We start from the raw sequence: 23,863 nt of genomic DNA, 5'->3' as shown, positions 1-23,863 counted from the left end.
GGTAGTCAGCTTCTTCGACTCACTCGCCAGCTCCTGGGTCATGTAAGCTGAGGTCAGGTCCAATTTTGAAAAAAGTCTGCCACCAATTAGCGTCGCAAAGAGGTCCTCCGCTCTCGGTAGCGGGTACTGGTCTTGGAGTGACAACCGATTGATGGTGGCCTTGTAATCACCACATATCCTGACTGACCCATCCCCCTTGAGCACCGGCACAATCAGGCTCGCCCAGTCACTGAATTCGACTGACGAGATGATGCCTTCCCTCAGCAGGCGGTCCAATTCGCCTTCTAGTTTTTCCCGCATCACATACGGCACCGCTCTGGCCTTGTGGTGTACTGGCCTGGCATCCGGGTTTATGTGAATCACTACCTTGGCCCCCATGAAAGTGCCAATGCCGGGTTGAAATAATGAGTCAAATTTGTCCAGGATCTGTGAGCATGATACTCGCTCCACAGAGGAAATTGCATTGACATCGCCCCATTTCCAGTTCATGACAGCAAGCCTCCCCAGTAGTGCGGGACCGTCCACCGGGACAACCCAGAGTGGCAACCTGTTCTCCGAATCTTTGTGAGTCACGACTACCGTGGCGTTGCCTAGCACCGGAATGATCTCCTTTGTGTATGTCCGTAGCTGTGCGTCAATCGGCGATAATTTTGGCCTCCTGGCCTTAGACGCCCACAACCTTTCGAACTGTTTGATACCCATCAGGGACAGACTGGCCCCCGTGTCTAGCTCCATTGATACTGGGATGCCATTGAGGAGCACTTTCATCATTATCGGTGGCGTCCTGGTGTATGAACTGTATACGTGCTCCACATGAACTCGCTGAACTTCAGCTTCCAGCGATTTCCCCCAGCGTTCATTTCTGCAGGTATTTTGCTCATCTCTGCAAACTCCGGCTGAGTGTGTGCCTCCACACCTCCAACATGAGCTGTTGTTGGAAACAAAAGGTCCCTTGCCAGTCGATCGTCCCTGACTGCCCCTGTTATTGTCCTTGAGTGCACCATTAACAGGTGTTGATGGCCCCATTACTGGCCGCATTGTCCCTTGCAATGGCGTGAATCGCCGTTCAGCTTGCTATTGTCTCTGTTGAACTCCCCCTCTGGTTTTGACTACATGTTGGGCCATGCCCGATTGCCCTTGTCTGCCTGGAGAACTGTGTGCTGCTTTAACAATGTTGAATCTCTGTCCCAACCATTCCTTAACACGGTACCTCTCGTCTGTTCTGCTAGTGGCCATGCTCGCGTGGTTTAAATCCCAGTTTCTTGTCGCCATTGATACGTCCTTACTATACAGTATAAATGCACACGAGGCTCATGCTTGAGAGAAGGTCAGCCTGTGACATGTCCTTTATTCCTTAGCACTCAAGTGCAGGAAGTGGGTGGAGCTTCCCCTTTTATATCTGAAGGTCCAGGTTAGGAGTGTCTCCCACAAGTTCACCACCTAGTGGTCATTGTTCTCACAGTGTACAACTTATGTCAGATTATACATGGGTTACATTGCTGGTTGAATACATGACACAGAACACTACTTTAAAATTTGCAGATGACACAAAACTTAGTGAACAGTGAGTAGGATAGTGATAGACTTCAAGAAGATATGGATAGGCTGGTGGAATGGGCGGACATGTGGCAGATGACATTTAACGCAGAAAAGTGCGAAGTGATAGAAAGAACAAGGGGAGGCAATATAAACAAAAGGGAACAATTCTATAGGTGGTTCAGGAAAAGAGAGAGCTGGGGGTATATGTGCATAAATCATTGAGAAAGTGGTTACAAAAGCATACGGGATCCTGGGCTTCATAAATAGAGGTATAGAATACAAAAGCAAGGAAGCTGTGATGAACCTTTATAAAACACTAGCCTGATATCAAGTGGAATATTGTGTCCAATTCTGGGCACCACATTTTATGAAGGATGTGAAGGCCTTAGAGAAGGTGCAGAAAAGATTTTGAAGAATGGTTCCATGGATGAGGGACTTTAGTTACATGGATAGAGTGTTGAAGCTGGGGTTGTTGTCCTTGAAGCAGAGAAGGTTGAGAGGAGATTTCATAGAATCTCAGAAATTTACAGCGCGGAAGGAGGCCATTTCAGCCCATTGTGTCCACACCGGCCGACAAACAGCTATCCAGCCTAATCCCACTTTACAGCTCTTGGTCCGTAGCCCTGCAGGTTATGGCACTTCAAGTTCACATCCAAGTACTTTCTAAATGTGGTGAGGGTTTCCCTCTACCACCCTTTCAAGAAGTAGTTCCAGACCCCCACTAGCCTCTGGGTGAAGAAATCTCCCCTCAAATGCTCGCTAAACCGCCTACCAATTACTTTAAGTCTATGCCCCCTCGTTGTTGACCTCTCTGCTAAGGGAAATAGGTCCTTCCTATCCACTCTATCTAGGCCCCTCATAATTTTATACACCTCAATAAGATCTCCCCTCAGCCTTCACCGTTCCAAAGAAAACAAACCCAGCCTATCCAATCTTTCCTCATAGCTAAAATTCTCCAGTCCAGGCAACATTCTCGTAAATCTCCTCTGAACTTTCTCTAGTGCAATCACAACTTTCCTGTAATGTAGTGACCAAAACTGCATGCAGTACTCTAGGTGTGGCCTAACTAGTGTTTTATACAGTTCGAGTCAAACCTCCCTGCTCTTGTATTCTGTGCCTCGGCTAATGAATGCATGTATTCTGTATGCCTTCTTAACCACCTTATCTACCTGGCCTGCTACCTTCAGGGATCTGTGGACATGCACTCCAAGGTCCCTTTGTTCCTCTACACTTCTCAGTGTCCTACCATTTAATGTGTATGCCCTTGCCTTGTTAGCCCTCCCCAAATGTATTACCTCACACTTCTCTGGATTGAATTCCATTTGCCACTGTTCTACCCACTTGGCCAGTGTTATGTATGCAACATCTTGTAACCAGCCACCAGAGGGCGCATCTGTTGGAGTCCCAAGGGATCCCAGCATCCCTTGGGAGCACTGCATATAAGCAGGCCTCCCATGCTGTGCCAGCACTCTAGAGTCAGAATAAAGAGACTAAGGTCATACTTACTCAAGTCTACAGTACTCAGTCATATTGCTTTATTTGAGACAACAACTGGCGACAAGTAATAGATAACGAACCATCACGCAAAAATGCAGAGAACTGTTGGTATCCTGGAGAAATTCTCAGAAGGTGGCGATTGGGAAGCCTTCGTGGAGCGACTCGACCAATACTTTGTGGCCAATGAGCTGGAAGGGAATGAGAACACTGCCAAATGAATGGCAATCCTCCTCACTGTCTGCAGGGCAACAACCTATGGCCTCATAAGAATCTTCTTGCTCCAGGGAAACCCACAACTAAATCGTATGAAGAACTGTGTACGTTGGTCTGGGAGCACCTAAATCCAAAGGAGAGTGTTCTGATGCTATAGCCAGATCCCATGTGTAGTGGCCCAGTATTGACTCAGATTTGGAGTCTTGCGTGCGTCAATGCAACACTTGCTCTCAACTGAGCAATGCACCCAGGGAGGCACCGCTAAGTTTGTGGTCATGGCCCTCCAAACTGTGGTCTAGGATCCACGTTGACTACGCAGGCCCATTTCTAGGCAAAATGCTTTTGGTTGTTGTGGCTGCCTATTCAAAATGGATTGAGTGTTATAATATCTGTAAGCACGTCCACTGTCACCATCGAAAGCCTACGAGCTCTGTTTGCCATGCACTGATCTCCTTAGAAACATAGAAACATAGAAAATAGGTGCAGGAGTAGGCCATTCGGCCCTTCGAGCCTGTACCGCCATTCAATGAGTTCATGGCTGAACATGCAACTTCAGCGACAGCTCCTTGTCAGTGACAATGGGTCGTGCTTTAGCAGCGCTGAATTCAAGGAATTCATGACCCGCAATGGGATCAAGCACATCACATCTGCCCCGTTCAAACCCACATCTAATGGCCAGGCCGAACGGGCGGTCCAAACCATTAAGCAAGGCTTGAAATGCGTGTCGGAAGGCTCCCTGAAGATCCACCTGTCCCGGGTCCTGCTCAGCTACCACACAAGATCCCACTCACTCACCGGAATTCCCCCTGCCGAACTGCTCATGAAAAGGGCACTCAAAACAATGCTCTCTCTAGTCCACCCTGATCTCCATGATCATGTCGAGGGCAGGCGGCATCAACAAAGCATGTACCATGATCGCGCAAATTTGTCACGTGATATTGAAGTCAATGACCCTGAATTTGTACTCAACTATGGACCTGGTCCCAAATGGCTTGCTGGCACTGTCGTAGCAAAGAAGGGAGTAGGGTGTTTGAGGTCAAACTTGCAAATGGACTAACTTGCTGAAAGTGTTTGGGCGAAACCAAACTGCGATTCACAGACAGCCACGAGCAACCTGAAGAGGACACCACCAACTTTGACCCTCCGATATATACACAAGTGGCAACCAACATCACGGTTGACTACGAAGCTAAACTCATCAGCCCCAGCAGCCCAGCAAGGCCAGCTGCGCAGCAGCCCAGCGAAGGCCCAACCAACTCACATGCACCTGTGTTTGTACCGAGACGATCGACTAGGGAGCGGAAAGCCCCAGATCGTCTCACCCTATAAATAAGTGTACTATTGACTTTGGGGTTGAGTGATGTTATGTATGCAACACCTTGTAATCAGCATTCTACCACCACTAGAGGATGCATCTGTTGGAGTCCCAAGGGATCCCAGCATCCCTTGGGAACACTGCATATAAGCAGGCCTCCCATGCTGTGCCAGCACTCTAGAGTCAGAATAAAGAGACTAAGGTCACACTTACTCAAGTCTACAGTACTCAGTCAAATTGCTTTATTTGAGACATAACAACCAGTTCTTTGATATCTTCCTGCAGTCTGCAGCTTTCCTCTTCAATGTCAACCACACAGCCGATTTTAGTATCATCTGCAAACTTCTTCATCATACCCCCCTACATTCAAGTCTAATTCATTGATATATACCACAAAAAGCAAGGGATCTAGTTCTAGCTCTGCAGAACCCCACTCGCATAAACACCCATCAACCATTACCCTTTGTTTCCTGCCTCTGAGCCAATTTTGGATCCAACTTGCCACTTTGCCCTGGATCCCATGGGCTTTTAGTTTCGTGACCAGTCTATCATGCGGGACGTTATCAAATGCCTTGCTAAAATCCATATACACTGTATCAAACTCACTACCCTCATCGACCCTCCTTGTTACCTCAAAAAATTCAATTAAGTTAGTCAGACACGGCCTTCTCTTAACAAATCCATGCTGACTGTCCTTGATTAATCTGTGTCTTTCTAAATGAAGATTTAACCTGTCCCTCAGAAATTTTTCCTATAATTTTCCCACCACCAAGGTTAGGCTGACTGGCCTGTAATTATTCGGTCTTTCTCCCTTGTTAAACAAAGGTACAACATTAGCAGTCCACCAGTCCTCCGGCACCACAACTGTAGCCAGAGAGGATTGGAAAATGACGGTCAGAGCCTCTGCTATTTCCTCTTTTGCTTCTCTTCACAGCCTCGGATACATTTCATCTGGGCCTTAGGATTTATCCACTTTCAAAACTGATAAGCCCCTTAATACGACCTCTCTCAATATGTTTATTTCATCTAATATTTCACACTCCTGCTCCTGATTGCAAATGTCTGCATTGCCCCTCCCTTTTGTGAAAACAGACGCGAAATATTCATTAAGAACCAGACTCACGTCTTCTGCCTCCACTCACAGATTACCTTTATGGTCTCTAATAGGCTCCGCATCTTTAGTTATCCTCTTGCTCTTAATGTATTTATAAAACATCTTTAGGTTTTCCTTGATTTTAAAGGGCCACATTACGGCAAAATTCTAAAGTGACAAAGTGTGTTAAAAAGACAACCCTGAAGGCTCTGTGCCTCAATGCGCGGAGTATTCGTAATAAGGTGGATGAATTAACTGCGTAGGCAGCTATTAACGAATATGATATAGTTGGGATTATGGAGAAATGGCTCCAGGATGACCAAGGCTGGGAACTCAACATCCAGTGGTATTCAACATTCAGGAAGGATAGACAGAAAGGAAAAGGAGGTGGGGTAGCGTTGCTGGGTAAAGAGGAAATTAACGCAATAGTCAGGAAGGACATTAGCTTGGATGATGTAGAATCTGTATGGGTGGAGCTGCGGAATACCAAAGGGCAGAAAACGGGAGTTGTGTACAGACCACCAAACAATAGTAGTGAGGTTGGGGACAGCATCAAACAAGAAATTAGGGATGCGTGCAATAAAGGTACAGCAGTTATCATGGGCGACTTTAATCTACATATAGTTTGGGCTAACCAAACTGGTAGCAATGTGGTGGAGGAGGATTTCCTGGAGTGTATTAGGGATGGTTTTCAAGACCAATATGTCGAGGAACCAACCAGGGAGCTGGCCATCCTAGACTGGTGATGTGTAATGAGAAGGGACTAATTAGCAATCTTGCTATGCGAGGTCCCTTGGGGAAGAGTGACCATAATATGGTAGAATTCTTTATAAGATGGAGAGTGACACAGTTAATTCAGAGACTAGGGTCCTGAACTTAAAGAACGGTAACTACGATGGTATGAGACGTGAATTGGCTAGAATAGACTGGCGAATGATACTTAAAGGGTTGATGGTGGATAGGCAATGGCACACATTTAAAGATCACATGGATGAACTTCAACAATTGTATATCCCTGTCTGGAGTAAAAATACAATTGGGAAGGTGGCTCAACTGTGGCTTTAACAAGGGAAATTAGGGATAGTGTTAAATCCAAGGAAGAGGCATATAAATTGGCCGGAAAAAGCAGCAAACCTGAGGACTGGAAGACATTTAGAATTCAGCAGAGGAGGACCAAGGGTTTAATTAGGAGGTGGAAAATAGAGTACGAGAAGAAGCTTGCCGGGAACATAAAAACTGACTGCAAAAGCTTCGATAGATATGTGAAGAGAAAAAGATTAATGAAGACAAAGGTAGGTCCCTTGCAGTCAGAATCAGGTGAATTTATAATGGGGAACAAAGAAATAGCAGACAAATTGAACAAATACTTTGGTTCTGTCTTCACGAAGGAAGATACAAATAATCTTCCGGAAATACGAGGGGACCGAGGGTCGAGCGACAAGGAGGAACTGAAGGAAATCTGTATTACTCAGGAAATTCTGTTAGGGAAATTGATGGGATTGAAGACCGATAAATCCCCAGGGCCCGATAGTATGCATCCTAGAGTACTTAAGGAAATGGTCCTAGAAATAGTGGATGCACTGGTGATCATTTTCCAACAGTCTATCGACTCTGGATCAGTTTTTATGGACTGGAGGGTAGCTAATGTAACACCACTTTTTAAAAAAGGAGGAAGAAAGAAAACGAGTAATTATAGACCGGTTAGCCTGACATCGGTAATGGGGAAAATGTTGGAATCAATTATTAAAGATGAAATTGCAGCACATTTGGAAAGTAGTGACAGGATCGGTCCAAGTCAGCATGGATTTATGAAAGGGAAATCATGCTTGACAAATCTAGAATTTTTTGAGGATGTAACGAGTAGAGTGGACAGGGGAGAACCAGTGGATGTGGTGCATTTGGACTTTCAAAAGGCTTTTGACAAGGTCCCACACAAGAGATTGGTGAGCAAAATTAAAGCACATGGTATTGGGAATAATGTATTGACGTGGATAAAGAACTGATTGGCAGACAGGAAGCAGAGAGTCGGGATAAACGGGTCCTTTTCAGAATGGCAGGCAGTGACTAATGGGGTGCCGCAAGGCTCTGTGCTGGGACCCCAGCTATTTACAATATACATTAATGATTTAGATGAAGGAATTTAGTGTAATATCTCCAAGTTTGCAGATGACACTAAGCTGGGTGGCGGTGTGAGCTGTGAGAAGTATGCTAAAAGGCCGCAGGGTGACTTGGACAGGTTAGGTGAGTGGGCAAATGCATGGCAGATGCAGTATAATGTGGATAAATGTGAGGTTATCCATTTTGGTAGCAAAAACAGGAAGGCAGAATATTATCTGACTGGCGACAGTTTTGGAAAAGGGGAGGTGCAACGAGACCTGGGTGTCATGGTACATCAGTCATTAAAAGTTGGCATGTAGGTGCAGCAGGCGGTGAAGAAGGCAAATGGCATGTTGGCCTTCATAGCTAGGGGATGTGAGTATAGGAGCAGGGAGGTCTTACTGCAGTTGTACAGGGCCTTGGTGAGGCCTCACGTGGAATATTGTGTTCAGTTTTGGTCTCCTAATCTGAGGAAGGATGTTCTTGCTATTGAGGGAGTGCAGCGAAGGTTCACCAGACTGATTCCCGGGATGGCAGGACTGATATTTGAGGAGAGACTGGATCGACTAGGCCTGTATTCACTGGAGTTTAGAAGAATGAGAGGGAATCTCATAGAAACATATAAAATTCTGATGGGACTGGACAGGTTAGATGCAGGAAAAATGTTCCCGATGTTGGGGACGTCCAGAACCAGGGGTCACAGTCAAAGGATAAGGGGTAAGCCATTTAGGACCGAGATGAGGAGAAACTTCTTCACTCAGAGAGTTGTTAACCTGTGGAATTCTCTACCGCAGAGAGTTGTTGATGCCAGTTCGTTAGATATATTCGAGAGGGAGTTAGATATGGCCCTTAGGGATAAAGAGATCAAGGGGTATGGAGAGAAAGCAGGAAAGGGGTACTGAGGTGAATGATCAGCCATGATCTTATTGAATGATGGTGCAGGCTCAAAGGGCCAAATGGCCTACTCCTGCACCTATTTTCTATGTTTCTATGTTTACTTGCAAAAATATTTTCATGCTCTCTCTTTGCTTTCCTAATTTCCTTTTTAATTGCACCCCTGCACTTTCTATACTCCTCCAGAACACCTGTAGTATAGAACCCTCTGTATCTGTTCCCTGACATCCAGGGGGCACAAGATTTCTTCGACCCACCCTTTTTCTTTTCGGGAATATATTTGCTCTGAACCTTTAGGATCTCCTCGTTGAATGCCTCCCACTGCTCTGACACTGATTACCTTCAAGTAGCTGCTTGCAGTCCACTTTGGCTAAATCACATCTCAGCTTAGTAAAATTGGCTTTTCCCCAATGGAGAACTTTCATTCCTGGTCTATATTTGTCCTTTTCCATAACTACCCTAAATCTTACTGAATTATGATCATTCGCACCAAAATGCTCGCCCATTTCCACCTGCCCAGATTCATTCCCTAAAACTAAGTCCAGAACCACCCCCTCCCTTGTTGGGCTTGTTCCATATTATTTAATAAAGTTCTCCTGAATGTATTTTAGGAATTCTGCACCCTCTATACCTTTCACACTAATTCTATCCCAGTTAATATTCGGGTAGTTGAAATCTCCTACTATTACTGCCCTGTCGTTTTTGCCCTCCTCAGAAATCTGCCTACATATTTGCTCTTCTATCTCCCTCTGGCTCCCTTTGGGGCCATGTGGAAGAAAACGATCTATGTCCTATGGTAAAGAAAAGGGTTAAATTCACTTTTTGCTGATTTTGTAGAATTAATGGGGCTAGAAAAACACCCAAACTTCTCAGCCTTGAAACAAAGGATGTTGTAAATATATGACCATCTGGTGTTTGTATAAGTTTCAAGATACCCTGCTTATCAGGATACGGACAGGGAGAAAGTATGCAAGGACAGATAAAGTGTGCCTTCCGGGATGACCTTTGTATTCACAGAGTGAATGATTAATGTTCATGCGTGGTATGTTTAAGAAAAATTCCTGTTTTGACTGTATAAATATAGAGCGGGTTTGCTTATAAAACTCAGAGTATTTGCCTCGGTGCGGACTGAGCAAGCTCTCCGAGATATCTCGCTTGTAAAATAAAATTCTCTCGAAGCACGACTCTGAAAGCCTCCGCCTGAGTTAATTTAAGCTAAAATTTCCTCGACAGATTCTGGCATAGTCGGCAGGATCTCTAAAGACGAGATCCAAAAGAACCAAATTTAACTTTGAAAGAGGAATTTTAAGGACCTTCCTAGCTGAAAGGGGGAAGGTGCCTAGGCCGTCCTAGCTGAAAGGGGGACGAGCCGCTACGATCCCCTGAGGGGGGGGTGAGGCATAAGGTAGCTACCGCAAAGAAGCTAAAATAACAAAAAGGCAAGAGGAGACCCCGAGCTGAGCGGAAAAGAGAACACCGGTGAGCGCTTTGTAAATTACTGTATATTTTGTAGGATTGTCCTAACTCTCATTTCAGAAAAGATCGCGAGACGTTGCACCCAGAAGAATGGGAAACGGCTCTAGTCGAGCAGGGCGCTTGCGCCCAGCTCCTAGAAAAGGAAAGAAAGACGACCTCGCGACTGAAAGAATGAAAGTACATCCTAAGACTGAGAAAAGAATCCGCAAGGTAGCAAAGCAACGAGAGAAGGTAGGAGATCCCATTGTGCCGCCCGGCTCGCCGGCGGACACTGTAATTAAAGAAACAGGAGATGACAGATACGCGGTAACGTTTAGCAGCGATTTGTACGGTTGGTCTGATGGGGATTGGCCATATGGAGGAAGTTTTAAGTTATCTTTGATTGAGGAATGGAGAAAAATGAAAAACCTCCCACTTATAGTCTTCCGGGCCTTCCTATCCCCTCAGCACCAGCAGTAGGACTCTATCCCCGTATAGAACCCCCAAAACAAGATAGTTGGCAGGAAATTATCGAAATAATCGCTGCCCATAGAAATCAAGCTCCGAGGGAATCAGCAGCCTCTCCGGCTCGGTCACCTAATGAAGAAGCCGGTGGAGGAGACCCGGGAACCTCAGAACCAGGGGAAGCCGAAGCGGTAAAGGGAGGGGAAGTAAATCAGGATCCAGGGAGGAGAGATAGGCCCCAAACAAGACAACAAACGGCAAGAGAAGAAGCCGACTCTACTTCTCCCAATACCCTCCAGCAATATCCTAGGGTAATGATAGGAACTACGGCAGTTCTGAAACCATGGTCTCCTGGAGAAGCCAGAGATATGATCTCAGCCGCCCCAAATCCGGTAAAGAAACCGGTAGCATTTCACAACTGGCTTGAGCAAACGTGTACGATTTACAATCCGCTGCCGGGAGATGTTAAATTATTATTGCAAGCAGCCTATGGATCTTCCTGGCAGGGAGTAAAAGATATGTTCCCCATCCCACCAGGGGAAAATGGGGACTGGAGAGTTAATGATGACTTGCTGGCTGACGGCAATGAGTCATTAACCCATTGGCTGCAAAACAGAGGAAAGAACGCAATTCTGCAAGGGTCTAAAAAGCATGGGGATATAGGGGAAGTCACCCGCTGCTTGCAAAAAGCAGAAGAATCAATGATAGATTTTGCAGGCAGATGGAAAAATAGTTGGGACGAACATGCAGGAATACCTATGGATCAAAATGAACCTTTGGCAGTGCAAACCTTGTTAAATTGTATGTTGCCACAACAAGCCAGAACATACAAGATAAAGGTTTTGGACTGGCAAGGAAAAGGTTGGAAAGAGACAATTACAGTACTGGCCAATATGGATAGGGAGGGACTATTCACCTATAAAGACAGCAAGTCTAAAATAACAGATCAATACTATCAGCAAAAGGGAAGAGGACAAGCACAGAATAATAGAGGAGGGTTTGGGGGAAGAGGAAGAGGCAGAGGACAGTGGCCCCAATGCGATCGCTCCCTAGATGAGTGTAGAAATTGCGTAAGGAAAGGGCATTGGGCTCGAGATTGCAGATGCCCACCTAAACAGCTCGGAGGATTACAAGGGGATTTCCCCGAACCTCCACCTTCATTGGCCCCTCAGTTTTCGTTCTCTAACCCCAACCCGCCCCGATCAGCATAGGGATGCCCCGGAGGCTTAGTGGTACAGGCGGCAACCCTCCGCTTATCAGCAGACATAGAAGAAAGCCCTTTAGCAGTAGTAAAAGTGGGAGACACTTATGTGAAATCCCTGGTTGGTACCGGTGCTACTATGTCTTCTGTACCATCCTCTGTGGGATTACCTGTAAGCAACACCACCGTCTTAAGTATGGGTGTGGCCGGTATCCCCATGAAATAATTTTTATCTGAACCTACCAAATTGATAATTGAAGGACAACAAGTTAATAATGAGACTTTGATAGTCTCTAAAACAACACCTCTCCCTTTATTAGGAAGACCGACTTTGTGCAAACTAGGAGCCACAATTTATTGCACAAAGGAAGGGATGTTCATGGAGCTCCCTCCAAATAAAATCCATCAGTTCTTTAATGGGATTGAAGGGGAAAAAAGGGAAGATAACAAGGAAAAGGCTACCCTCTATTGTTGGCAATTGAAGGGCAACTTCTATTCCCCCTGGATACATGAAGTTATACAAAACTTAAAAGCTAAATTTGACTAATACTGAAGAATTGATGTATATAATTTTGACAAGCTTTGAGGCAGTTCAGCTTCACTGTACAGCCTGGTACACTCGACAAAAAGCTGAAACTTACCAGTGTTTGGTACAATCCTTTTTAAATAGAGAAGAAATAGTAGAAGCTACGCCCCGTATTTATTTTGGACCAGAAGGATTGGGGGTAGCCATGGATTTGACACCCTTACAGCAGCAGCGGTTTAGAGAAGAGAACTCGACACCCCATCTGACATTGGCTGTAAAACCGCCAGCGAAACCCAAAGATATGGGTCCGATGATTATAGAAATAGAAAAGGAAAAACAGCAACAAGGCTATCAACCTTGGGCAGTAATAGAATTGCAGAATGTTCAGATAGAATTTATTACCCGCACCAGGGGGATTCTCCAGTGGAAAGGTAAAAATCATGCCTCCACTTTTGAAAAACAGCAACCCCCTGGACAGCCAAGCCCTAAGCTGCCAATGGCATTGAATCAAGTATCTTCTGAACTTTGGGCAAAACATAAGAATCATGTTGGGCAAGTACATTCTGCAGTACCCCATCGGGTACAACTGATAAAGAATGCCATGTTACCAAGCATGAGGCAGTACAGACTGCCTCCAGAGGCAGAAGATGGGATAGAGCCAGTCATTTCTGCATTGTTGGAACAAGGAGTTCTAGAAAAGACACAGAGCCCATGTAACACTCCGATACTGCCCATACCCAAGGTTAATAGGCCGAATGAGTGGAGATTTGTGCAAGATCTGAGAGCTATTAATAAGATAGTAGTCCCTATCGCCCCTGTGGTACCGGACACCAACATTATACTATCTGCTATCCCACCAACAGCAACTGTCTTTACTGTGGTAGATCTGTGTTCAGCCTTTTTCTCCATCCCATTAAATCAAGAGAGTCGGTATCTGTTTGCTTTCACCTACAAGAAACAGCAGAACACATGGACCAGGCTGCCCCAAGGATACACCGAAAGCCCCGCAGTATATGCAGCAGCAGTAAAGAGATACCTCGAAGACTGTTCATTATCGGACCAGTCTGTGCTGTTGCAGTATGCGGACGATTTGCTTGTGGCTTCTAGCCACGGATACAGGTGCATGCAAGATTCCCTGAAACTACTACAACACCGATGTGAAAGAGGGCACCGAGTGTCGTTACAAAAGTTACAATTTTGTCAGACTCAAGTCCAGTACCTGGGTTTTCACATATCTCAAGGGTAGAGGCAGCTAGGACCAGAAAGAATTCAGACAATTATCGAGAATGGGATGCGGTCCTAAGATCAGCTACCCTAAATGATGCCCCACCCAAGGTGGAGTGGACCCCAGAGAGAGAGGAGGCATTTAAACAGTTAAAGAAAGCTATCACTAATGCTCCGGCGTTGGGACTTCCGAATTATGGAAAACCTTTTCAGATGTATGTGAATGAGAAAGAAGGATTTGCAACAGCAGTGCTAACCCAAGAACATGGTGGGGGAAATAGACCAGTTGCTTACTATTCAGTTTTGCTGCCTCCAGTAGTAAGAGGAATGCCAGCATGTCTACGTGCTGTAGCTGCTACTGCGGTCATGGTGGAGAAGTCAGTACCTATTGTTTTGGACTATCCATGTACTGTCATTACAGCCCATGCTGTGTTATTACTTTTGAATTCAGCTGCCACACAACACTTTACAGCTTCTAGAAGAACAGGTTATGAAGTGTTACTGCTGTCACACCCTAATTACACCTTTCGACACGCACCGGTAGTAAACCCAGCCACTTTTCTTCCTACTAAAGAAATAGAGGATCCAGACCAGCATGATTGTCTATTAACAGTGGAAATAGCCACCTTACCAAGACCAGATTTGCTCACAGAGCCCATGGACAATCCAGATCTTATTCTCTATACGGATGGATCATCACATAGGCCGTCGGATGATTTGCTTTTGGCAGGCTATGCTATTGTAAATCCCCACGAAACTGTTGAAGCATTTGTCCTGCCTCCCGGAACCTCGGCTCAGGCTGCTGAATTGTTTGCCCTCACTAGAGCTTGTGTAATAGCTAAAAATCAAACTGCTAATATCTATACTGATTCTAGATATGCATTCGGTGTGGTCCATGATTTTGGACAACTGTGGAGAAACAGAGGCTTTATCACCTCTGGTGGAAAGCATATTAAGCACTCTCAACTGGTGCTTAATCTATTAGACGCCATTCAGTTGCCAAGTAAGGTAGCCGTTATCAAATGTGCAGCTCACAACCGGTGAGGATGAGGTATCAGTAGGAAATAGGAGGGCTGAAGAAGCAGCCAAACAGGCTGCTTCGGCGCAAGTAGATTGCCTTCAAGCAGTCGCAGTCTCCGCTCCACAGATACTAGACATCCAACAACTTAAAACAGCCCAACAACAAGTTACTATACAAGAAAGAAGGACTTGGGAACACTAGGGTTGTTTTCTCAAAAATGACATTTGGTATCACCCTGATGGGCGAACTGTTTGCCCTAGGTCTCTATTCTTGGCCCTGTCTCGCCTAGCACATGATCAGGCTCACATGGGCAAAGGAGGGATGATACATGCTATTAATGCACAGTGGTATGCACCATGAATAACGGTAGTAATTGAAAAGGTTGCTAGAACATGCCAAATTTGTCAACAAAATAACAGAGGTAAAACACCTGCTGAATATGATCATCTACCCCAACCAAGTATGCCCTTTGAAAATTTGCAAATTGATTTTGTCCACATGCCTCCAGTATCAGGTCTTAAGTACCTATTAGTCATAGTAGATATGTTCACAAGGTGGGTAGAAGTGCACGCCACCAGGAGAGATGATGCCCGAACAGTAGTAAAAATTCTATTTAAAGAAATAGTACCAAGATATGGGATACCTATGGGAATCAACAGTGACAGGGGAACACACTTCACTGGAAAGATAGTGCAAAATCTTGCAGAAGCATTAGGTTTCCAGTGGAAGTTACATATACCATATCAACCACAGTCCTCGGGAATGGTAGAGAGAGTAAATGGGATAATAAAATCTACCCTCACCAAGGTATGTCAGGAGACAGGACTAAAGTGGCCAGATGCCTTACCATTGGTACTGTATACAATGAGAAACCAAAAAAAACTAAATACTGGTTTGACACCACATGAAGCCTTGTTGGGACGACCAATGCCTACCAGCGTAAAACCACCACTGGTAGCTGAAAAAATAGCATTAATTTGGAATGATGAAAGATCACTAAGGTATGCTCAGGCCATGTGTGAAATAGCGAGGAGTCTGCACGAACAAATAAAGCAGACACAGGTGCCCCCGTCGGAAGGAAATATGCGCCCTTTCAGGCCTGGAGACCAAGTGTTAGTAAAAACATTAAACAAAGAATCCTTTTCTCCTAGGTGGAAAGGACCGCATCAGATAATTCTCACAACACGAACTGCTTTGAAGTTGGAAAAGCATCCAAACTGGGTGCATGCAACCCGTTGTAAATATTATTTCCCCGACGAATTACAGCCGAAAGGAAAAGCATTGAACCAGGACGTGCTACGGTTGCCCGAATAAGAAAACAGCCACCTTCTCGCTGAAGAACTGTACCTGCTCTTATTTTGTGTTCACTCATAATTGTGTATTTTGGACTTAAAAGTATCTATAATTACCCAAAAGTCCAGGGACGAATATCAGAACTCATTTGTGTGCCAGTCTGGGCCTTTATTATTTGGGTTACTGTTACTATTGTGCTTGCGTGTTGTTATTGTAGCGAATTAGTTCAAGAGTGTTAAAGAAATAAACAGAAAAGGGAAAATGAGGCGGGACTCTTGGAAAAACTATAAGCGGACATTGGGCATTCTGATTATTTTAGCAGTAAAGAAAGTCAGACAGGAAGAAGAATTACTTGAAGAAAAGAAAATATGGAAGGAAGACATGACGTGGGAAAAAAGTAGTAAAATGAGCCACCAAGATAATTTTACATGCCCAGCAGGCCAAAACTGTAAAGTAGGGAATTTTACGGTACGGTGTGAGGCATGTGGAATGAAGGCGGAAAGAGGGGAATTCCAGTTTATATTGGGAAAAGGGTATCGGTTGACCCTAGAACACCAATCGGTTGTGTGGATGAAGTGTACAAGAGACAACGTGACGTGATGGGATATAGGAGGGCCAAAAGAGAGAAAAGTTTTTTCCCGTTATACATATACATCTTTGCTAGAGGGGCAACGGATATTGTGTATGAATAACACCCCTGTGAATGGAGGAGACCCCTTCGTGGTAAGCTGGTCAGTTAAAGAACCAGGCCACAGATGAAGAGGAATGTCTCAAAATGCGACCCTACCCTGAGGGGTATGAACCCCCTTTTGAACAAGAAAAGAATATATAAGAAACTGTGTTGATCTAGCAAAAGATCAACAAGGAGGGAATTGTGGAAGAAAACGATCTATGTCCTATGGTAAAGAAAAGGGTTAAATTCACTTTTTGCTGATTTTGTAGAATTAATGGGGCTAGAAAAAGACCCAAACTTCTCAGCCTTGAAACAAAGGATGTTGTAAATATATGACCATCTGGTGTTTGTATAAGTTTCAAGATACCCTGCTTATCAGGATACGGACAGGGAGAAAGTATGCAAGGACAGATAAAGTGTGCCTTCTGGGATGACCTTTGTATTCACAGAGTGAATGATTAATGTTCATGCGTGGTATGTTTAAGAAAAATTCCTGTTTTGACTGTATAAATATAGAGCGGGTTTGCTTGTAAAACTCAGAGTATTTGCCTCGGTGCGGACTGAGCAAGCTCTCCAAGATATCTCGCTTGTAAAATAAAATTCTCTCGAAGCACGACTCTGAAAGCCTCCGCCTGAGTTAATTTAAGCTAAAATTTCCTCGACAGGCCACCCCAACCTGCGAGAAGACACCACCGCAGGTCGGGAGTATAAGAGCTGGAGCAAGTCACTGCAGCTTCCAGTGCGAGCCAACATAATTTTGCGACGGCTTTGAGGTGGGCAACTGGGTGATGTCATCAGGACCCAGGTTGCCGTTTGGAGTTTGGGGAGGAGCATCGGCGGGGTCCTGGTACAGCGGAGGAGCGGGAAGGTCATGGCGGACTTGTGACAATTGATTGGGGCAGAGGAGTGATGTGGGATCGTGGCTGAGATTTGGTGGGTGATCGTGGCAGAGGTGCGGCGAATGTTTGTGGTGGAGGAGCGGTGAGAGTTTGTGGCGGAGGTGCGACGAGAGTTCGTGACGGAGGTGCGGCGAATGTTTGTGACGGAGGAGCAGCAAAAGTTCGTGGTGGAGGTGCGGCGAGATTTCGTGGCAGAGGTGCGGCAAATGTTTGTGGCGGAGGAGCAGCGAGAGATTGTGGCGGAGGTGCGGCGAATGTTTGTGACGGGGGAGCGGCAAGAGTTCGTGGCGGAGGTGCGGCAAATGTTTGTGGCGGAGGAGCGGCGAGAGATTGTGGCGGAAGTGCGGCGAATGAGGGTACAGGGCCTAGAAGAGCCAAGGGCCCAGGGGCAGCTCGAGCCTGTCCACACTGCGATATGTGTGTGCACTAGGTCCGGGCAGCAGAGCAGGTCTCCAGTCGTCCTGGTTAACCCTTACCCTTGCCACTGGATAAAGGCCTAGCTCTGTCAAGCCCATGTAGTAACTAATATGCAATGGTCACCACACATTAAAAAAATCCACACACAGGCATCTTCCATCCTTCCATTGGAGTTCAGGACTGGAACATCAGGTCCTTCATTAAAACATCTGTGAATTCATGGAAGCAAGTCATCCTCGTTCGAGGGACCGCCTATGATGGGTTCCCTTTGGGGATCTATAGTACACTCCCAGCAGTGTGATCGTCCTTTTTTTGTTCTTCAATTCAACCCATATGGCCTAATTTGATGACCCCTCTAACGTATCATCCTTCCTCACAGCTGCAATTGATTCTTTAATCAATACTGCGACTCCCCTCCTTTTTTATCCCCCTCTCTATCCCATCTGGAAACCCTGTATCCAGCAACATTGAGCTGCCATACCTGCCCTTCTTTCAGCCATGTCTCAGTAATAGCTATAATATCATACTCCCAAATGTCTATCTATGCTCTCAGCTCATCTGCCTTATTCCCTATACTCCTTATATTGAAGTGCACTGCCAACTCACTTATTATCTATTTTCTAGGTCTTGTTTCCTCTGTCCAAATTCATTTTTTACTTTCCTGCTTTCCAATTTCAGCTTTGCTTCCCTTCCTTCTGAATCTATTCTCAGGTTCCAATCCCACTGCCAAGCTAGTTTAAACCTACCCCAACAGCACTAGCAACCCCCGCACCGTGAGGATATTAGTCCCGGCTCTGTTGAGGTGCAACCCGTCCGGTTTGTGGAGGAGGTCCCACCTCCCCCAGAAGCAGTCCCAATACCTCGGGAATCTAAAGCCCTCCCTCCTGCACCATCTCTCCAGCCACGCATCCATCTGCTCTATCCTCCTATTTCTGTACTGACTAGCACGTGGCACTGGGAGCAATCCGGAGATTACTATCTTTGAGGTCCTGCTTTTTAATCTCTCTCCTAGATCCCTAAAATCTTCCTGCAGGACCCTCATCCCTTTTTCTACCTATGTCATTGGTACCGATATGGAGGCATGGTTGGTGGTATTTCTCCAGCGACTTGAGGTGTCTACTGTACATGGTCCATGTCTCTGATCCATACAGGAGGGCGGGTATTACTACAGCCCTGTAGACCATGAGCTTTGGTGGCTCCGCAAGATCCTACAAATCGCCTGGGAGGACAGATGCACCAACATTAGCGTCCTCAACCAGGCCAACATCCCCAGCATTGAAGCACTGACCACACTTGATCAGCTCTGCTGGGCAGGCCACATCATTTGCAGGACATGAGACCTCCAAAGCAAGCATTCTACTCAGAATTCCTTCACGGCAAACGATCCAAAGGCGGGCAGAGGAAACGTTACAAGGACACCCTCAAAGCCTCCCTTAAAAACATGCAACATCCCCACTGACACCTGGGAGTCCTTGGCCTAAGATCGCCCTAAGTGGAGGAAGTGCATCCAGGAGGGGGCTGAACACCTCGAGTCTCATCGCCGAGAGCATGCAGAAATCAAGCACGGGCAGCGGAAAGAGTGCACGGCAAACCTGTCCACCCACCCTTTCCCTCGACGACTATCTGTTCCATCTGTGACAGAGACTGTGGTTCTCGTATTGGACTGTTCCGCCACCTAAGGATTCATTTTAAGAGGGGAAACGAGTCTTCCTCGATTCCAACGGACTGCCTATGATGATGAGACTGATATGGACCATGACCTCTGGCTGTTCACCCTCTTTCTCCCCTCTTCCCCCCCCCCTCCCCCCCACGAATGCCCTGCAGCCACTTGGTGGCATCCTTGACTTTGGCACCAGGGAGGCAACATACCATCCTGGAGTCACGTCTGCGGCTGCAGAAACGCCTGTCAGCTCCCCTGACTATCGAATTCCCTATCACTATTGCTCTACCACTCTTCTTCCTCCTCCCCTGTGCCAGCTGAGCAACCCATGTTGCTGTGGACTTGGCTCTGGCTGCACTCCCAGAGGCACCATCGTCCCCACCAGTACTCAGAACAGAATAAGGTCCCACACAAGAGATTGATGTGCAAAGTTAGAGCACATGGGATTGGGGGTAGTGTACTGACATGGATTGAGAACTGGTTGTCAGACAGGAAGCAAAGAGTAGGAGTAAATGGGTACTTTTCAGAATGGCAGGCAGTGACTAGTGGGGTACCGCAAGGTTCTGTGCTGGGGCCCCAGCTGTTTACACTGTACATTAATGATTTAGATGAGGGGATTAAATGTAGTATCTCCAAATTTGCGGATGACACTAAGTTGGGTGGCAGTGTGAGCTGCGAGGAGGATGCTGTGAGGCTGCAGAGCGACTTGGATAGGTTAGGTGAGTGGGCAAATGCATGGCAGATGAAGTATAATGTGGATAAATGTGAGGTTATCCACTTTGGTGGTAAAAACAGAGAGACAGACTATTATCTGAATGGTGACAGATTAGGAAAAGGGGAGGTGCAAAGAGACCTGGGTGTCATGGTACATCAGTCATTGCAGGTTGGCATGCAGGTGCAGCAGGCGGTTAAGAAAGCAAATGGCATGTTGGCCTTCATAGCAAGGGGATTTGAGTACAGGGGCAGGGAGGTGTTGCTACAGTTGTACAGGGCATTGGTGAGGCCACACCTGGAGTATTGTGTACAGTTTTGGTCTCCTAACCTGAGGAAGGACATTCTTGCTATTGAGGGAGTGCAGCGAAGATTCACCAGACTGATGCCCGGGATGGCGGGACTGACCTATCAAGAAAGACTGGATCAACTGGGCTTGTATTCACTGGAGTTCAGAAGAATGAGAGGGGACCTCATAGAAACATATAAAATTCTGACGGGGTTAGACAGGTTAGATGCAGGAAGAATGTTCCCAATGTTGGGGAAGTCCAGAACCAGAGGTCACAGTCTAAGGATAAGGGGTAAGCCATTTAGGACCGAGATGCGGAGGAACTTCTTCACCCAGAGATTGGTGAACCTGTGGAATTCTCTACCACAGAAAGTTGTTGAGGCCAATTCACTAAATATATTCAAAAAGGAGTTAGATGAGGTCCTTACTACTAGGGGGATCAAGGGGTATGGCGAGAAAGCAGGAATGGGGTACTGAAGTTGCATGTTCAGCCATGAACTCATTGAATGGCAGTGCAGGCTAGAAGGGCCGAATGGCCTACTCCTGCACCTATTTTCTATGTTTCTATGTTTCTATGTAATACTGATTTTAGAGCGAGATGCACTCAGGGGACTCCTGCACTACCTGCCTCGTCCTCCTCCTCTGCCTGGCCTTCACACTCTTAAGCTGCGGGGTGGCCACCTCTAGAAACATGCTATCCATGAAGTTCTCAGCCTCGTGGATGCACCGCAGTGACTCCAGCCGCCGCTCAAGTTCCGGAATCCGGAGATCAAGTTGCTGTAGCTGCCGACACTTCCTGCACATGTGGTCGTACAGGCTACGCGAAGCGTCCAGGACTTCCCACATGGCACAGGATGTGCACTCCACGGGACTGAGCTGCCCTGCCATGCCTTCGGTTATTAGATTAATTAACTAAAGTTTTTAGTATACCCCTCTGCCCTTAGTTAAAGACTAAAATTGTTTGAACTGGAGCACTTTACTCTCCTGTCGTGTGACAGTTTGAACTGGCGCTCTCCACTCTCCCTTATGTCGGAAATGCTATATAAGTGGAAATTGTTGATAGATGGAGCTGTTCAAAATCATGAGGGGTCTAGACATAGTAGATCGAGAGAAACTGCTCCCATTGGTAGAAGGTTCGAGAACCAGAGGACACAGATTTAAGGTGATTGGCAGAAGAACCAAAGGTGACATGATGAAAAACTTTTTAATGCAGCGAGTGGTTATGATCTGGAATGCACTGCTTGAAAGGGTGGTGGAGGCAGATAAGTACCTGAAGAAAAAAAAATTGCAGGGCTACGGGGAAAGGGCAGGGGATTGGGACTAGCTTAAGTGTTCTTGCAGAGAGCCTGCATGGACTCGACAGGCTGAATGGCCTCCTGTGCTGTCACCATTCTATGATTCTGGTATATTTTATTTTAAATTGTAAAATCAAGGTCACCCACATTCCTGCTTTACCTCCTTGTTATCCCCAACTAAGTTCCCATTTTATTTATCATGCTCCATATTTTCTCTCCTATCCTAAACACTTTTTTTGCACAGAGTGGTTAGGATCTGGAATACACTGCCTGAAAGGGTGGTGGAGGCAGACTCAATCATGGCTTTCAAAAGAGAATTGGATAAGTACTTGAAGGAAACAAATTTGCAGGGCTACGGGGAAAGGGCAGGGGAATGGGACTAGCTGAGAGTCGGCACGGGTTCGACGGGCCAAATGTCCTTCTTACATGGTGTCACTTCTATGATTCTATCTTTCCCAACAGGCCAGCACTCATTATACTCAGCCTGGCCACGAGGCCAACTATCTGCCCGTTGATCTTCACCCATCCTAACTCCTGACCATTTAACTTCTTAATCCAATGCTCTCAGATGTCATCAACCTGCCTCTATCCTTCAATCTTGCTACTTCCTTCATGACTGCGATTATCACCCTTCTCCAAAAAAACCCCCCAGCCCCTCCATTACTGCCGTTTCCCTTTTTCTCCAAAGTCCTGCCTAAAACTATGCTTCCAGCATTCCCTGTTTGAGAGTATATAATCTGGTTTTCACCCTGCCAACTGCACTAATCACAGATGTTATGTATTGATTTGTGTATCGTCCTGGTACCTTAAATGTAATATAAGCACAATGGTACACCACAGAGGGCGCTGTGGTGGGAAACCTGGAAGTACCTGCAACAGGCAATATAAAAGGCTGACCACCACACCTGAGAGGCACTCTGGAGCTGAACAATAAAGGACGAAGGTCACAGCAGTTAGACTTACACCAGACCGTGTGGAGTCAGTGATTTGTGTGCTACATACACCACATTGGCGACGAGGAAGCGGACGAACTCCACACAACCATGGCTACTCTGGGCTCGCTAAAGGATTTTACCGTGGGCAATGATTGGGAGGCCTTTACGGAAAGGCTCGAGTACTACTTCACAGCAAACGACCTGACGGAGGACATGGACGCAATGAGAGAGAAGCGTAAGGCGATATTGCTCTCCAGTTGTGGCGATGAGGTTTACTGTCTCGTCAGGGATTTGCTGGCACCCGGGAGCGCCAGGGACAAGTCATACGAGGAGCTGACTGAACTCATTCGTGACCAGTTGAAACCGAAGGAGAGCATCCTCACGACCAGATACAAATTTTACCATCACTGCAGACCTGAGGGCCAGGATGTCACCAAATATGCTGCGGACCTCAGGAGACTCGCGGCGCCGTGTGATTTTGGGGTACACCTTGACGAGGCATTACGGGACGTTTTCGTTATGGGGATTGGCCACGAGGGCCTCCTTCACAAGCTGCTAGCCACGGAACCCACAGTCACTCTGACAAAGGCCATCACCATCAGTCGGGCATATATGACCTCGACTTGCAGCACCAAACAAATGATCCACACAGTCTCGAACCCGGCAGGCACTGTCCACAGGATAGTGCCCACCACGGACAAAACTGCAGAACGTGGCTCTGCCCGGGGCAGAGAGCACGGACCTCGGGGTCCTGGAACTCAGAGTCCGCTGAGGGGGACCAATCAAGCAGCACCATGCTGGCGTTGTGGAGGAAGCGATGTGGCTCACCGGTGCAGGTTTGTGGAGTACACGTGCAATACCTGCCACACGAAAGGCCACCTTCAGCGTATGTGTAAAATAAATCAGACTCACCATGTCGCTGAGGAGATGGGGGATGATCCACCATCCAGCGAGGAGCAGGCAGAAGATGATGAGGTGTTGGGACTGTACACGTGCACCAACGATTCGCCCCCAGTGATGAGGGAAGTAAAAATCAGCGGAGTCCCTGTGAGTATGGAAGTGGACACGGGCTCGGGTCCGTCGTTGATGAGTCGGAGAACTTTTGATAAACTGTGGATTAACCCAGCTGCACGACCCAAGCTGGTCCCGGT

The 23,863-nt window shown here is 46.5% G+C and overlaps 1 long non-coding RNA gene across 1 annotated transcript; it reads left to right on the top strand.

Annotated features, from left to right (window-relative positions):
• Positions 1-9,953: 9,953 nt before the first annotated feature.
• Positions 9,954-17,122, top strand: LOC139274860 (uncharacterized). Its single transcript, XR_011595630.1, has 2 exons — positions 9,954-10,355; positions 15,692-17,122. It is a non-coding gene; the product is annotated as an uncharacterized lncRNA (long non-coding RNA).
• The last annotated feature ends 6,741 nt before the right edge of the window (positions 17,123-23,863 follow it).

Source organism: Pristiophorus japonicus, chromosome 10 (genome assembly GCF_044704955.1).
Source record: "Pristiophorus japonicus isolate sPriJap1 chromosome 10, sPriJap1.hap1, whole genome shotgun sequence".
Lineage (NCBI taxonomy): Eukaryota > Metazoa > Chordata > Chondrichthyes > Pristiophoridae > Pristiophorus > Pristiophorus japonicus.
This window is presented reverse-complemented; position numbering and strand designations above follow the sequence as displayed.